General features: G+C 41.3%; 1 long non-coding RNA gene across 1 annotated transcript in view; it reads left to right on the top strand.

Annotated features, from left to right (window-relative positions):
- Nucleotides 1-16,642, top strand: part of LOC103816630 (uncharacterized) — a 255,567-nt gene that overhangs the window by 145,000 nt on the left and 93,925 nt on the right. The window contains exon 3 of the long non-coding RNA XR_007778573.1: nucleotides 5,360-5,450. This is a non-coding gene — a long non-coding RNA (uncharacterized LOC103816630). The remainder of the gene's footprint in view (nucleotides 1-5,359; nucleotides 5,451-16,642) is intronic.

Genomic DNA, 16,642 nt, shown 5'->3' with positions numbered 1-16,642 from the left:
GAGCCTGATCCAGAGCCTTTTTTGTTGGGCTTTGTTTCAGACAGTATGAGTAAGAGGCTGATCATGTTGGTGTTCACCAGAATAAAACAGTTCCCCTGAATTTGTTCCTAAGTTTTAATGTTTGCTTATAGATACAGAGCAAACCTGGGTCTACAATATTCCATTGGAAATAAAGATTGCAGGCCCACAGCAGCCTGTATTTAACAAAGGGTTATCTATGCTTTCAAGTTAATTTGTTATTAAGGCAAGGTGTGAAATTAAAATGCAGTAGCTGTCTCTGAACGCCCTGGAATAAGAATATCTTTTGTTCAAAGGATGTTAAGTGGACAGATGTCAAGTGAGATTTGGCCAGGTAGAGCTACCGTAATAAAAGGACCTAAGGAACTGTCTTAATTAATATTTTTTTAAAGTTTATTTTTTATTACGGTTTTTTTTAATGCATTACACCGTCTTTAGCTAGAAATAATGTTTGAGTCTGTCTTAACTTTCACTAAATGAAATACTTACTGCAAAAAGGAAATCAGAGGTGTTTCTGAAAATGAGGTTTGTTGTGGGCCTCATAAGTGTTTGAAGTTGTTTGGAAAATTTGCATAAAAGCCATGTAAGATTCCAGATACTTCTGTGGGTCTTACATGCTTTTGATAATTCCTTTTCTGATGGCCTTGGAAATTACTGTTTATGAGTTTGCATATTGCTATTGTAGGTAAAAAAGGAGAAACTATCATGTCTGCACTTAGACCAAGGGGGATTTCCAAACAGTTTCTAAGGTTCAGCTCCAACTTTTGTCAAATCTTACCCTTGGAAGCCTGAAATATTCAGTGGCCTTGTAATCAGAAGCATTTGTACGCCAGATTTTAACCTTTCCTATTCATTGAGCAAAAGTTATTTTAAACAAAATTGTAGACCCTAAGTGGAAGATTTAAGATATTGGACATCAGCTGTGTGAGAAACAGACTGTGGGTCAAGTTTTGAACTCAATTTAACAGGGTAAGGGCTTGTGTGATTAGTCTTAATGGGACCAGACTCCTTCCTAATTGGAGAGCTGTTGAGCAAGTGCTTGCTTGTGACGGGACTGCAGTGTGACTGCTGGTAAATCAGCTGTGTCTTTTGAGCAGAAAGAAAGCAAGCTCTTGACTCAGGCTGCCATGAATATCAGTTTATTTGAAATCTGATTGGAAAGTTTGTAATGTGACTCAGTCCACACAACCAAAACATCAGCAATTTCTGCTGGAATTCCTCCCAACAGGCTTGGCTGTTTGCACTGCCTGTCATCTGCTGTGGAACTGGGCTTTCTTAGGTGACTAAATGCTGAGAGGGTCCAGAGTGGGTGAGAATACCTACCAGGAAAGGCTGTGACCAACAGCTCAGGCTGAGTAAAATAATGGGGGTTTGGGCATCTGTGAAAGCATGAAAAGTTTTAAGGCTTTCCTCTAGTGTCTTTTTTTTTTTTTTCCTAGGGAAATGTGGCAGGCTCTGCAAACAAAATGGATAATATTTTATGTTCAAAGCAGACATCTAATTGCATCTCCCAACCACTGGGCTAGAGCATATTTACGAGTTCTCTTCTGTAACCCAGTGTACCACTCTCATTTACACGTGTGTGAAGCACAGTGGTGCAGCCACCACATCCCTCTGCTCCAGCAGGGACTCAGATGCACATGCCAAACTTGCTTGTAGCATGGGCATAATAAAGCAGAGGGGAGAACTCCAAACAAACCATTTGGAGCCTGATTTCAGCCCCATCTACACTAACCCAACTATGAATCAAGGAAAATTTCGGTTCCTTTGGGAACCTGTCCTTGTTGCATGCACGCCAAATGCAGGCAGAACAAAGAGGTTAGAGAATGAAGGAAAATAAGACCAAAGGTCCTTGTTTTCCTATTTATTGTCAGCTTTTTTTTTTCAGAAAATAAAGCAAACCCTAATCCAAACACATAAATCTGAAGAAGTTTATCCTGATTCAGATAATAGATGCAGAGCATAATAATACAAAATAGCAAAAGGAATGACTGTTCATGCCACTGGATGCTTAGGACATCATCTATTGAGCCCATCTCACTCTTCCAGGCTCCGAACCAGTTTTGTGACTGAGACAGTCACTGATGATACAGCTGCAAGTTTGATCCAGTTTGATCTTTACTTGCTGCTTTGTTGTGTAGTGTTGGACAGGCTAAGTCTTCACAGGGAGCTGAGGATCACCAGAGGAATCTACAATTTCTGCTTTCAGTTTGTTTCAAAGGGGTTGCATTCCTCTTTTTTCTGTGGCGAGGATGGTGAATGGTTCTACATCAAAACCAGCAACAAAAATGTCCTGACTGACTGTGGCAAAACTAAAACTAAAACTAATTTACTAACTTAATTAAATTTTTCTACCTTCCTATCTTCCTAGGGCCTATTCAAAAGCAGGTACTCTGAGATTTTTTACTCCCAGCTGACCATGTGGGCAGATTTAAGTCAGGTTGGAGTCTCATGTCACCAGCTGGGAGTGTGGTACCTTTGCATCCTCAGGGTTTGTTCTCCACAGACATGGTCATGTTCCCTGCCAGCAGCTTTGGTCTCTGGGCTGTTCACAAGAAGGATGCACAAACTCCTGCAAATGGGGGGCAATATGAAAGTAAATCTTTGTTTTTCAGATTTATATTCATTTTTTTCAGAGTAGTGGTAAAAACATGCCATGAAAATTAGGCAGTTTTAGCATTGAGAATTTTATGTTAGATTACAAATCTAGATTCCAAATGGGATCCAAGGGAAGAGGTTTATTGTTGTGCTCATTCAGGAGAGTAGCCAGACTATGTAATATCTGAGAAGAAAAGAAATTCAGTAGCAGTTGTGAGCAATAAAAGAGTATTTTGTGAGTTGGACAAGGGAAAAAATCTGTATGTGGAAATCAAATGCATCCAGGATAGTTAAAGGAGACATAAAGGTAGTTATTAGACAGAATGATATGGGGAGAAATGCAAAAAACATGAATGATATGGCTTTTAGTTTTCACTTTTGTGAGGTTATAACTTCAAAAGAAACCCACTGAAACAAAATAAAATGCTTCTCCCTCATGCTGAAGTGATTTGGCCCTAGGTGCCCGTGTTCTTTTAATAATTTTGTCCTCTGGAGGGTTCAAGTCCTCCTCAAGCTCACTCCAGGCAGCCACTCAGGCTCGTTCACCTCAATGATTAGCAGGAGGCCTGCGGTGCACTGCAGGTTCAGAAGGAGCCTATCAAGGAGCTCATCTCCAGCCAAACAGATTCCTGCCTTGGCAGCATTCCTCTTCCTGGCTTGTGAGATAAAAGGAGAATAGGTAAAGGGAACATTTCAAAGCAAGCAATTTGGGTCTTAAAATATTTGGTGAAATTATTCAGGAATAGTTCATTCATGTGGAAGTGGTGTCTGTGTATTGCTGTCCAGGTCAATGAATGCTGAAGTCTGACGCTGGCCAAGCAGGTAAAAACTGGCTGCGGGCTTCCTCAGCTACATGCCTGGGGACTCTGAGCTTGACACAGTGTGGGGAGCAGCATCAGGAACTCACAGGCTTTCTGGAGTCAGCTCTACTGTAGTTTAAAGTTGGACTAAACTTCCCAATGTCATCAGAACATTGTCAATCCTTCTGTCATCAGAAGACAGCAGCATCTACTTCAGGAGTGCCTCTGGGATCTCACTCTGTTTGGGCTCAGGAGCTCCTTCCTTCCCAGCTGCCTCCCTCTCAGCCCAGACCTGTTCCCCACCACAGCACAAACCAAATGATGGCAGTGGGACACCAGTCAGCTGGTGGATGATATGTTAAATATTGGCTGTTCATTCAACACAAAACTAATGTTCAAACATCCAAGTTTTCAAAATGGCTGAGGTGTTGGGTAGTGAGATGCAAGGGACCTGGCAGCTGTCAGCTGTGCTGCAGTCCTGCCAGCCTGGGATTTTACCCAGTGCATGTTGGGTGACAAGGCAGCTCCTTCTGGCTGGTTATACAGGGCTGATAACCTGAAGCTGTTTACAGGGGCTGAACACTTTCAAAGCCAGCTCCTGCTTAGGGCATGGCTAATGACCCCTCATCCTGAGCAGGCTGTGAGTGCCAGCAGGTACTGAGCACATTTCTGAAGCCCATAGGGCAAAGCATGGAAATCTCTGCTGAGCATCTGTGTAAGGACTGAATGCAAACATTTGTGGAGGCTTAGCAGGTCCTGTTCCTGAGGATCTGATTCTTTAAGACCTGTATGCCAAGTTGTCATGTGTGAAGTCTCAGGTTTCAGTAGCTCATTGGAAAAAAGGTGCTGAGGAAAGGTTGCTAGTAAAGCTGCTTTCTTCAGGTTTGGAAGGAAAGGTACAAGAGCTGGGCTTTCAGTGGGGTTGGTTGCTGAGACTTTGGCAAGTGCAGGCAAGCTGAGATTGTGTTATCATTTCACACAGTGTGGTGAATGTTTTAGACTTAAATTGTAGAGATCATTATCTGCAAGCTGAAAATACTTGTTGATATGCTCTCACTGAATGGACATGTCTGCATTGAAGTACTAAACAACCCTCCTGGGATGTATTATCTCCAACTTTGAAGGTGAATGAAAAGGTGTATAATCTATTGAACTAGCAGTAGTTTGGAAACCATGATACATATAGTTTATAGGAAATAAAAAGTGAGTTTCTATGTGTGCAGTGACCTTGGGCAATTAGGCAATTCAGTATGATTCATATTGTTATGGAGAATTTCTTAATTTTTTGAGGAAATCAGGTGTGGACATCTGCCATCCAGCAAAGGAACAGGAAACGTACATAACTGGTGTTAATAAGTTTCACCCACTGGTAATTGAGAAAGTCTCTTTGACAGAACTTGCAAAGTCCAAAGCAGGCAGTTTTCTGAGGCCTCTGTGAAGCTGGGTCATGCACCACATTGGTGCTGGACTAGCATGAGCAAGCTTGTACTCAGCACAAGAGAGCAGATGCAGAAATGTGAATCCAGGTGCCATTCCCCTCTCCACATAGCAAAGGGACTTCTTTGGTGGACTGGGGAAAAAAAATGGAGCTCCATCTTCAGTGTCAATTTGAATCCTATCCTTGTTTCCTGCCATTCTGCTGTCGGATTCTGTAGCATGCTGCGTGATTTTTCTGGGCTCATGAAATGTATATACTCCAACTTCAAAATCTGCATGTTCCCATCTGTACCCTGAGGATATTTCAAAAGGGGGGATTCAGAAACTGGGGAAGAAAGGTTTCATGAATTTTGTAAACTTTTTCCTTTAAGTGCTTTTTTTACACTTGAGTGACGCTTACGAATTACTTACACCATCCACTATAATTTAATGTGTTACACAATAAAGAGTATCTGCTGTTCTTTGTGTATTTCAATACCAATGCTTTCCTTATCTATTTTTCCCAGCTTGCCATTTCGTGCAGTAGAGGTTCTGTCATGTGATATTACTCTGCACAGAGGGAAGTTGGAGAGCCCTGCACGCTGCTTTACTCCACTGGTAAGCAGTCAGAAGATTTACTTTGGTCATAAATGCAGTTTCACAATGTGTGTCTCTCCTCTCTCTTGCATGTTCACCATGGCATTTCAACAACTGAAAATTCAGTGGTTGTCAGCTGAATCAGAATTCAAATTAATAGCTTGTGTATTTGTTTGGAATATTTTCAGCCCCAATATTGATTTGTAGGCATTTCAAATTACAGTCACTTGTAAGTGCAGATGTGCAATTTTTTTTATCAGGGACGACATCATTTGCATGCTGAATGAAGTGTAGATTGCATTTCTTGTCTTCTAGATTTTATTGTCTTCACACAAGCTTGGTGTAGTATTTTTCACACTCTGAGACCTCCGCAAAATTAGGAACTGTTGCTGCATAAATATTCATGTTTTATACTGCTGTATATGTATTATCAAAACACTGGTATTACAGACCATACCTGCATACGTCAGTTACCCAATTCCTAGCCCTGTACCTCTGTACCTGTTTTGCTTGCCCTGTGCCTCTATACCTGTTTTTTCTTCTGAAATACTTTGCAAGGGATATTGCAAAGTAAGAGATATTCCTAAAGTAAGGAATATCTCAGGGTAGACTCAGGCTACAGAGTAGAGTCATTGATAAGAGATTAAGAGTTTTATTCTGATTTGTCTTTTATCTTTGCCTTCACTTGGCAGCTCATTCTACCTTCATATAGTTAACTTAAAGAGCTTTTTATCTGTATTTGGAAAGAAGTCTAGGCACACAATTTTTAAGTGGTGTACGTAATACAAGAAAAATCCATTTATTATGTCCCTGCAATACTTGAGCAATTGAATTTTCCTTCCACCCTCTCCCCCTATATTTTGCAGTGTCTTTAAATTCAGATATAGGTTTGGGCCCCTTTCCAGGAGCTGGACTTCTCAATAATGGGTGTGATTTGCCTCATGTGAGAATCCTGAATAAAATTACCAATAACATACTTACATTCAATTAAATGCTTCAACATACACATTATTTAGTCACTCAGTAGGGAAATGCTCTCTGCCATGTTCAAGGAATGGCAATCAATATATGCTCACTAGTAACGTGTCTGAAAATATCAAAACACTGTAAGGAGCAGGGTGTTGGAGATGGCTTTGTCTTAGTAAATTGTAGTCTGAGAGCTTCCCTTAGCCCTAATCAATTCCTGTCCCTGCTGTTCAAAGGCAAACTGTGCAGTGCTTTAGTTGGTACTGACTCAGTGTCAGAAATCATGAAGTGTCTCTTTCTTGAGAGAGAAGCAATCTGGATGCAATCAGAGAATGAGCAGGACATGTCCCATTGAGACAACACTGAGGAAAAAAGCTACATTGAGAGAAAAAGAATCACAGTGAGGTCCAGGGGTGAACTAAACGGGTGCTTTCACCTCCTGAAATGTCATACACTGACACAGGCAGGGTAACACTGTGAAAAGAAGCAACTCAAACAGCCCGTTCACAGAAGGGAAGTTTCAGATCTGTGCATGCCTGTCAAGGAGATGAGAAAGGTGACCTGTGATTCTGGCAAGTTGTTCTGTGCAGGAAAACACTGAGCTTTGGCTGTGGAGAAGTTGTGAGTGCCAGGGGGAGCCCAGTCCTTCGAGCATACAGAGCTTCACTCGAGCCCCTTCACCCTGCAGAAGGGTAGGCAGGTGGGGGAATGGGGAAATCTCTCACCTGTGTGTGCTGACAGTCGACATGCTGAAGGCAGCATGGAGCAGTGGGCAACTGAGAGAGGTGATGGTAGCCACTGTCCAGAGTCTTTGACCAGTCTGACCCATTAATGCTGCATGCAGGCACCCTTTTGGCCAGTGCTGAGAGGTAAAGGAAGATGAAGCTTTTTTGTGCTTTTCCTTTAGGTTTGGAGGTCAGGCTGCACTTGCATTTGAACACTGTATATATTTGAGTTGAAACATGGGTGTAGGCCAGCCTATGAAATACCAGATAGACACTGCCCTGTGAATAATTTGATTAATGCCTATTTCTTTCCCTAATAAATTAGTCTCCTGCCTCCCAGTGAACAGGTAAGGTGTGAAGATATAAAGTTGCTTTTATGGCTGCAGTAAAATGACTAAGATGACAAATGCGGGTGAGGATCTGCCAGAGTTCACAAAAGAGACAGAACCAGCCAACCTGATTTCCTCAGCTGTGAATACTCAAGTCAGACAAATGTATAATGCATCCAGCTCTCTCTAACATGTATGTGCATCCTCCATGCTGGGACTACACTCCAGGAATTTGAAGTTTAGCCAGTAGCTGCTGTATTTCTGATTGTCTAGCACTTGCTAAAGAGGAGCTCAGTAGCAACAGGATGAATTAGAATTTTTGCCCTGGGAAAGAAACAGAGAAAACAAAAACATAACCTGATCAGTAGAAAGTTTTTTGGAATAAGTATTATTTCATTAAGGAAAGATCTAAAAATATCAGATATGGATATCTTTTTCTCTACAAACTGAAGTATGACCTGAGAAACAGTGTAGTTTTGTAAAAATTTGGTAAAGTAGATGTGTGTAGGAATGGCTTGAAACAAATTGATGGATGGAAAACCAAACATTTGGAGAAATCAAAAAACAGGACAAAGGTTTAAGCACTCTGTATGATAAATACTACTACTGCAGAATGAAGCAGACTTTGCCGATGTCTTTGGTGTTTTATAATATGTCCAACTATAAAATCTGTAAGAAAATATATAATTTCTCTATCTGCCCTCCCTTCACTTTCCTCTTTTCTTTCCCTACAACTGAGTGGTACTTTCTCTGGAGGAAGAGCCTGGATTTAGACACATTAATTGAGGGTTACACAGTTTGCTCCACTTGCCATTTCAGGCGGCTGCATTAACATCCCACCTGGCAGTGCTGTTTACAAGCAGTTTTGCAACCTTTCCATTCTGCTCCCTTATTTTTGTTAGGCACAGTGTAATGATGCCATATGACATTTTGAGTCTGAATTGATGTTCTCTGTGGTACCTCCTCAGGCCTGTTATGCTTTGGGTGTTTGCATTGCCTGTTCAGACACCCACGCACAATGTGGTTATTTTCATTTGTGACTGAATGCAAGCTGCACGCCGGATGTCACGGGAATATCTTTAGAGCTTCCATTGATCTCTTAACTACAAATAATCATTATAGCTGCAAAACAAATAGTGGATCAAAACTGTGGGAAGGTGGCCCAGAAGGTGCTGCTCGCTTTTCTTTCTGAAATGTGTGATGTGCAGGTTGAAGTTAATATATAAATGGCTGAAAGGATTTTAGCAAGAAGTCAAGACAGGATATCATTAGGCAATAACTGATTGGGAAAGGTTAGCTTAATGTAGTTGGTTCTTTAAAAGAAAAGGGTAAGAAAAAGGTATAGGCAGCCATGGGAAGTTGGTTGGCTTGTGGCAGTCCTCAGTACTCCCTAAATCCCATGGTGTAGCTTTGACTAAACACAGGGGTTTGCTTTCCAATGCTGTTGCTTTGCAGCAATTGCATAGTTTGCCTCTCCCACTCCAGAGATGCCTACATTCTGTGTAAAGAGTTTGAGGGATTTATAGACCTGTCCCATGTTCTGTGGGAATTACATGCAAAACTTGTTCTTAGGCCATTGTGTAATTGCAGGTACTGGTGAGCAAGGCATGGTTTGGAAGCAAAGTAAATGAGATATCAAGATGAGTTAGTTATTTGCTGGGAGAAACATGGGCTTGGGATAAGAGTTATTTGAATTTTTTAATCAAAATTATATTAGATTGCAAGATGCAGGTTGCAACACCCTGAGTCCCTTCACTCCTTGGTCTTACTTAGAAGAAAGGAAAATGTGCAAGGTCTTGTCAAATATGAATGCTGTTTTTGTGGGAAGAAAGGTGATCCAGTGCTTCCCTGAAAATTCTGGTTCACCTCTTTTCCTTTCACGGCTTTCCTGGGTGTAATCCTGGGCAAGTGACAGGGGGCATGTCTGTGCCCACAGTGGGGATGGAGCTGTCTTGCACTGCTCCCCAGCAATGTAGTCAAGCCCTGCTGAGAGTCTGATTTCAATAAGAGCCCAACTTGAACCTATCCAGACTCATGTCTGTGAGCACGAGCTGTCACAGCTGCACATTGCCACAGAGGATGAGGTTAGGTCAGTGTCAGCCTGGGGAGTCTGCTCTTGTGCTGCTTCAAACAATCCACCCTGTCTCTCTGCTTTAGTCTTCCCTCTGCAAAGTAATAAATTTCACTTCTTCCAGGAGGTCTGGATAAATGCATTGACAGGATATGGTGCAGGTAGCCACTGCAGTACTGCAGTTCAGTCATTTATATATCTAAGGGTTTTAGATGTAGGTTATTGCTCACTGAAACTTGCCCTTACTGAGCCAGGAATGCTTTTAGGTCCTCCCTAGAAGAAGACTTGGTGTTCCTTGGAAACTAGTGGTTTATGTGTTTTAAATAATTGTTCACAATGATTCCTGTCCAGTAGAAATATGTGGGACATAAGCAGCCTTATCTGGCAGCAGTGTTCAGGAAGCACACGGTCCTTGGCCCTGCCAGCTCCGTGCTGCTGGCCAAGCCCTTTCTGCAGCAGCGGTGTGACTGCTAATGCTGACAGTGGTGTATCTGTAGCACTGCTCTGTCTCTGAAAAGTGGGAGAAATGTTGATTCTGGGGTTCATTCCATCATATCATAATTGGTTTGGGATAATTATTGAATGTGCACAAGAGCAGCCTTTTCTTTTCCCCTGCAAATGAACTGCGGTTGGTGTCGTGCTATTTTGGTTTTGTTTTCTGCTTAACATTCCACTGTAAGTGCAGCTCCTCTGAGGCTTGAAGTGAGACAAAACTGAACCAAAGTGACTTTGTTTTCTCTGTGTAAGAGGATGGACACTGAGTGATAATGACATATTTTGCATGTGAGCAGCAGGTGCGAGACCAAGTGTCTACTGTGGATTAAAGTAAATATGGGGTTTTTTTCTATATTTAACTGATATGTGACAAAGAAACAATGTTTTAAATGTCACTTTCTGTGGGTTTTTTGTGTGTCTGTAATTATACATTCTAATGTGCCAAGTAGCTACTCACTGAAGTTCAAATTTACATAGTAAAGTTGTGCATAACAAGGCAAACAAGATACAGTCTAGCATTCATCTCCATGCATCTGGGCTGCCTCCACCCAGCAGTTACACTACCAACAAATGAATGTTTTCTGCTTTCTTGAGTTCACATAAATAGCTGTAAATTCCTATAATTAACTATGATAAGTCACTCCCCACTATTAAAACAAAGACGTGTTTGTTTATCGGTCGTACTTGCATCCACCACTCTTAACATTACGGTGTCGACTGCTGTTTTTTCACTGTGTTAAACAAAGCAGAAATATTCCTGTTGGGCAATGCCAGAGTCCCAGGAGCAGCCTCAAAAGCACGAGCACCAGCCTGCTGAATGCTCCATTTCTCTGCTGAAGGCTGCTTCTTTTCCCTGCCCCTTTCTGCTCCAAAGGCAGGAGCGTTTAGGTCAGGAGCTGTGGGGAGCAAGGCACAGCTTGGAAACAGGGAAGCAAAGGCAACTGAGATATTGAGTTAGTCTTACAAGGCCTAAAAGTAAAGCAGGTCCTAAGAACCTCTGATTTTCCATGAATCAGCACCACATTTAGTCATAGGTTTTTTTGTAGCAGGGCTGCTTCCAACTTTGCTGCCTAAATTATTTTTTCTGGTATTCAACTGGATTGTGATTAATCACAACTAGGCAGTGATATAAAAAAATACTTGTGACCCTTTTCCTCTGAAACCTGAATTGGGTTTTGGATAGGGTTTTGAGGGTGGTTTTGTGGGCATTTTTTCTTTGGGTTTTTTGGGGGATTTTGAGGCTAGGGACAAAATACCTTGCCTCAGAAACTCAATTTTCTTCCCAATTCTATTTTTTGTTTTTTAAGCCTACTCTCAGGGCCTAGTGGAAAGTCTGCTTCACTCAATTCTTGTATACATAAGAATATCTGTTGCATTTTGGGCCTGTGCTTAGGTTGCCTCTACTATGACAAGATATTTTTTCATAGTTTTCAATGTCTCAGAAGCAATACATTTTAAGAGATGCTAACCACAGAATTAAATTAGGCACCCAAATTACAACTTCCATGAGATACTAAAAAGGCAGAGGTAAGATGGTGGGAAATATAACAGTGACAGGTTTTTTTTTTGCCTAAATTTTCCATGAAGAAGTATTTCATAAGTTATGTCAAATTGGAAAGCTGGTCACAGATCTCTCTCTGCATGGAAACAAGATCTTCTGTGGGCCACAGATTACACAGGAGTGGGTGTGCAGTAGTGGCAGGATGCTGGCAGGCAGAAATTGAGGTCATTCTGTGCTCTGGCATCTCTATACCATCTTCTATACCACAGCATGTGGGCCTGTAAGTTTTATTATGAATACAGTAGAAGATTTGCTCTCTAAAGACAAGAGCTGTGACTCAGAACTTTGTATCTGCTGGCTGGAAGAGGTTAATAGTTGATCATCTGAGATAGGAAGGGTACTCAGAGAGTGCCTTGGGAAATTTGGGACCACTGATGGTTTAGTGGATGCCAATCATGAAAAAAGTATGGAAAAAATTTCCTTTTAGCTGGTTTCTTTGGATAGTAAAAATAAGTCCTTCCCTTCACAATTTAAAGCAGACTATATGTAGCTGCTTCCTTTCTTATGGATTTTGTTATACATAATTACCATGCATGAACAGCACGGCACATGGATTATACAGCAAATTCTGTTTTAGCCATGCAAACTCCCAGTGACACTGTGGGCTCTAACAGCTGGGAAGATGTGATTACAGACTTTCATGTTAATATTGGGTGCCTTAAAGACTGCTGAAGCTTGTTCCCAGGTCAGCAGAGCTAGCACAGACTAGCTAAGGCTTCACTAAAACAAGGAAATAGTGTAGAGGATTTTCTGTGAAAAATAGAGAAAAATAAACCCATCAAGTTTATTAAAATGCTGAAAGAGTTAAATCTTAAATCTTCACCCCAAACCAAGGTGCAAGTCACTCCTAGATTGCTAGACTGTCCTTATTGCTTGTGAAGAAGTTATTAGTATCATGTTTCCACTGATATTTACAGGCTCCAGAACTAGTTCTGGCCTCAGTGTATTTATATGGTCTGTAACATGTGGCAAGAGACATAACAAGTTGTAGCAGTTTGAATAAAGACAAAAGGGTAGAAGATTATTCCTCATTTCATAGTGGGAAACTGAGGCACAGGGAGATGTGGTGACTTGCCCCAGAAAGGCTCCATCCACCAGGGATTGCTGCTGCTCATGCTGGAAGGGTGTCTGGGATACAACTGCTTATTGCTGAGCTTTTACATCCTGTAATGGGCAGAGTCCGTGTGTGGAGCTCAGCCTCGAGCTGACTACTTTGTTTTTAAATAGAACTTATCTTCCTGAAATAAATGCAGTCTCCTCTCTCACTCTTCTCTAAGCAACATATTGATAGATCAATGGAATTTTTCAGCTCAAAACTCTGTCTTTGGATAAAAGCAGTCAAAGGGGTTGTTTAGAACTTCTGCCTTTTATTTTAAGTCCTGGTTTCATGTTCTTTCCAGGAGGGAGGATAGAAGCACAACAGTTTGGGAACATGAGCTTTTTCCTCCTCCCAACTCTAGGTTTGCCCTGGGACCAGCTTATTTTGCATGAGCTCAGCAGAGCTGTGAAAGAAAGAACTAAGAAAAAGGCCAACAAACACTAGAGCATAGCAAAAACCCACTTAAAATCTTACAACTCAAAATACCACAGAGCTTCATTTGTCTGTAATCCTGCTCTATTTAATGGAACCCCTTGTGTCCAATTCTCCTTGTATTTTTATTAATCTTTGTGATTCTCTCTAATGATCTTGTTATAAAGACATCACATCACATGGCACAAGGACAATGCACATAAAAAGTTAAGAATGCATTTAACTACCAGCCATTGATTAGTGTTCTTGATGAGCTTAAATACTACCTGGGAAAGGCTTTCTATCAAATGCAATTGGCTGCAAATGCATTAAGCTTAATGAAAGTCAAGATTTGGGTATATATGAATATTTTTCCTAAGAGGAGGTGCCCTTGCCATGAGAATATGAGCACTTGCTATCCAGCCTCCTGCCCCAGTGGGAAGGGGTGGCAAATGGCAATGTGTGTGACCCCCCCCAGAGCTCAGCTCCAATTCCCATTCCACTTAGTTTGCTATAAATCAGGAGAAATACCACTGGTGTCAGTGAAATTACACAGGTCCTGATAGGCCTTGTGATCTGCTGGTGCAGAAGAGATGAAAGATATCTGTTGGTGAGGTCTGGGAAAGTGTCAGTCTGGAGGGATCCAGCAGGAGATTTTGGGAAGGGAAAGCAGCCTGGTATTCTGCAGATCATTGAATTCAGCAGCAGAATCAGGAACAGAGGCCAAGTGGTGGTAAAAAGCTTCAGCAGACCGTCCCAGGAGTTCAGGTGGGATGTGTGGAGTGTCAGATGCTCCATGTTAAGCACAGAGAGCACTGTGTGCTGAGAGAAGGATTTATTTTGTCCCTCCCATGGCCACTTTGTTGTGGCAATGAGATAAGCTACATCCTGCTAAGAGTGCTTATGAAATCTTTGTGCAGAGCAGGAACGTGCTGCAAACCCAGGTATTGGCCTGCCATGAGCAGGTACCACGTGCACAGAGCCAACCCCCTACCTGCAGTGTAGCCACAAGAGCCTGCTTCTTCCCTGTCTTTAGAGACATAGTTCCAGAAGGACTCCAGAAGCTGCAGTGTATGAATCCACTCTCACCTCTTCCTGGACTGGAGTGATGTCTTCAGCTTTCAAACTTGCTCTTTTCTGCTCTCCAGAATAATTTAATTTATGGTAGTTTGAATACTGGTTACCATGTGTATTTTGTTTGGCACAATGTTTTCCAAAACCTTTCCATAAAACTAAAAATATAACACACTGAATAAACCACTCCATTACCCAAAGAGAAGAACTTATTACTGCAACTCAGGAAAGTATATTGAGAGGTATTAATTTTAACTTCAGCTTCTGTCATAAAATTCTGAAAAACAAAAAAATCTGGAACATGCAATTAAAATAATTGCAGGTGTGTGAATGCCTGCCTCCAAGCAAAGAATTTAATAATACATTAAAACCCTTATTTTTGATTCTAGAAAAATATACAATTATAGCCATACAAGCTGCCATTGCATCATTTCTTGGCCTCATAGAGGAAACTTCACCTACTGCTATTTCTACTACATGCCAAGATATTATTACAATTCTTACTTCCTTTAACAGGGCAATGTGCTCTCCAGTACACTGAACTGAAAATGACACACACTTTCCTAGTAAGATGGTATTTACTATTGATTTATCTTGCCCTAGAGAGTTCTGGTTAGCATTCCAGTGATAATTGACCCTGCTTTATTTAACTCTTTCAGAAGTGCATCTTTATTTCCAGCAGTGCCTTGGTACTAGAAGGCACTGAAGTGCTAGTTCAGACAATAAATTTGCAAATGACTGATTCACACTATATTCATTATTTTCAAGATTTATAAGAAAAAATAGAAGTCTCAGGAAATGATTAATTAGCTCATTAAAGTAGAAGAGAATGTTCAGATCTAGATTAGGGAGGAATTGTCATCTGAGCTTTCTTAGTACCTTTTTCATACTGCAAGGTTACAATCAGAGAGCATTTCAAACTAATGCTCTTCCAGAAAGATGCTAACAGGCATCCTTCAAACTACAGCTCTTCCAGTGAAAACAGTTACCAGTGCCTACACCAGAAGAGGTATAGTTTCTTCTTATTCCTGCAGATGCAGTGCAAATGAGCAGTCTTGTACTATTCTCATCCATGGAAGGTTCTTCTGCCATTTCACCAAGATCCCTGTTTGCCCTAAAGCCTTTTAGATTGCATCAGTGTAATGAAAGGCAGCACCTCTGCCTACAAACTGTGCTTTGCCAGGAAGACTTGAATCTCTTAAAATGCAATTTGAAATATTCCCATTTCAAAGACATGAGTTGAAAAGATCTTCCAAAACAATAACAGTCTTGTGATGGTAACTCAGTATTCTCGGTCTCTATTGCAGAACTACCACAGGTTTGGGGCATTTACTACAGAGATGGGGCAATGTGCATCCCCTGCTTTCTCTTAAAGGATGTTAGGAAAATAAAATAGAAAAATACAACATTGACTTGTGGCATCAAAAAAAACTTTATTGATGAATTATTTTGGGGGTGTGATAGTTCTTAGGGCTGTTCTTTCTCTGATATTCCTTTTTACAAGAACTGTACAGCCATTTCTGAACATTTGAGTGACCTAGAGACAATGCCACAAGTGAAGTTGCACCCTCAGAGCCTCCATCTGTAATTTTGCCATCACAAGTGGACATGTGCAGGGCTCAGAACAACCCTAAGAGTCTTTTTTAGTTGACTTGTTCTGGAGAGAAAGAGAGTGCATATAAGGCTTGATCTGTAAATGTGTGTGAATACAGTAAGCTGTGCATACCTTCACCTCTAGTGAAGTTATCTGTGTGGAGGTTAATAACTCACTCTTCCCCTGGACTTGGGGCTGAGGAGTGCCCCAAGTCACTGAGTGCTCAGCCCAGGTACCAGTACCTGTCATCCAGGAGTGCCCATCCCTGGGGTGCAGCTCCTGTCCTCTGCCCTAACTACTCTCCCTTCCTTTCCTCAAAATACTTTGGTATCTCCTGATTCTGGCACACAATAAATCATATCCACATCCTTCTTTAACTTGTCCCATTGCCACTGCTCCTTGCTAGGTTTTGGAAATGCTGTCTTCTGAATTAGTTAGAATATTGATTCATTTAGAAATAGCCCTGGTAAAGGGTGATGCTTCTGTCACAATTGCCTCTGGTTTGTATGCTGGCAGATCCAGGCATGAGTGTGATTTTATTCCTGCTATGCCTGCCCACACCTGGAACTACATCTGGATGAGTTTGAAAAAGCTGCACTAAAAGCTTAGAGGACTTTATTCTTTATATGACTGTGTTGGTCCCAGCCCCTTAAACAGTGCAGAAGTCCAGGTCTTGGCTCCCAACAGAAGTATTAGACATATAACTTCTCTTGAATGTAGAATATTTATAAATAGGCCACTTTTTTTAAAGGTCTATTATCATCCCATTCTTTGGAGACTGTGGAACACTGATCCTGCTTGAGTGAAATCTAAAAATTGCAGATGTCTCATCCAAGTTATTTTCTGCTCAGTGCTGTTGACATACAGAACTGCAAAGTGTTGCTTTGC

This window comes from Serinus canaria, chromosome 11, assembly GCF_022539315.1.
Source record: "Serinus canaria isolate serCan28SL12 chromosome 11, serCan2020, whole genome shotgun sequence".
Taxonomy (NCBI): Eukaryota; Metazoa; Chordata; class Aves; order Passeriformes; family Fringillidae; genus Serinus; species Serinus canaria.
The sequence above is the reverse complement of the archived record's forward strand: the minus strand, read 5'-3'. Positions and strand labels throughout refer to the sequence as shown.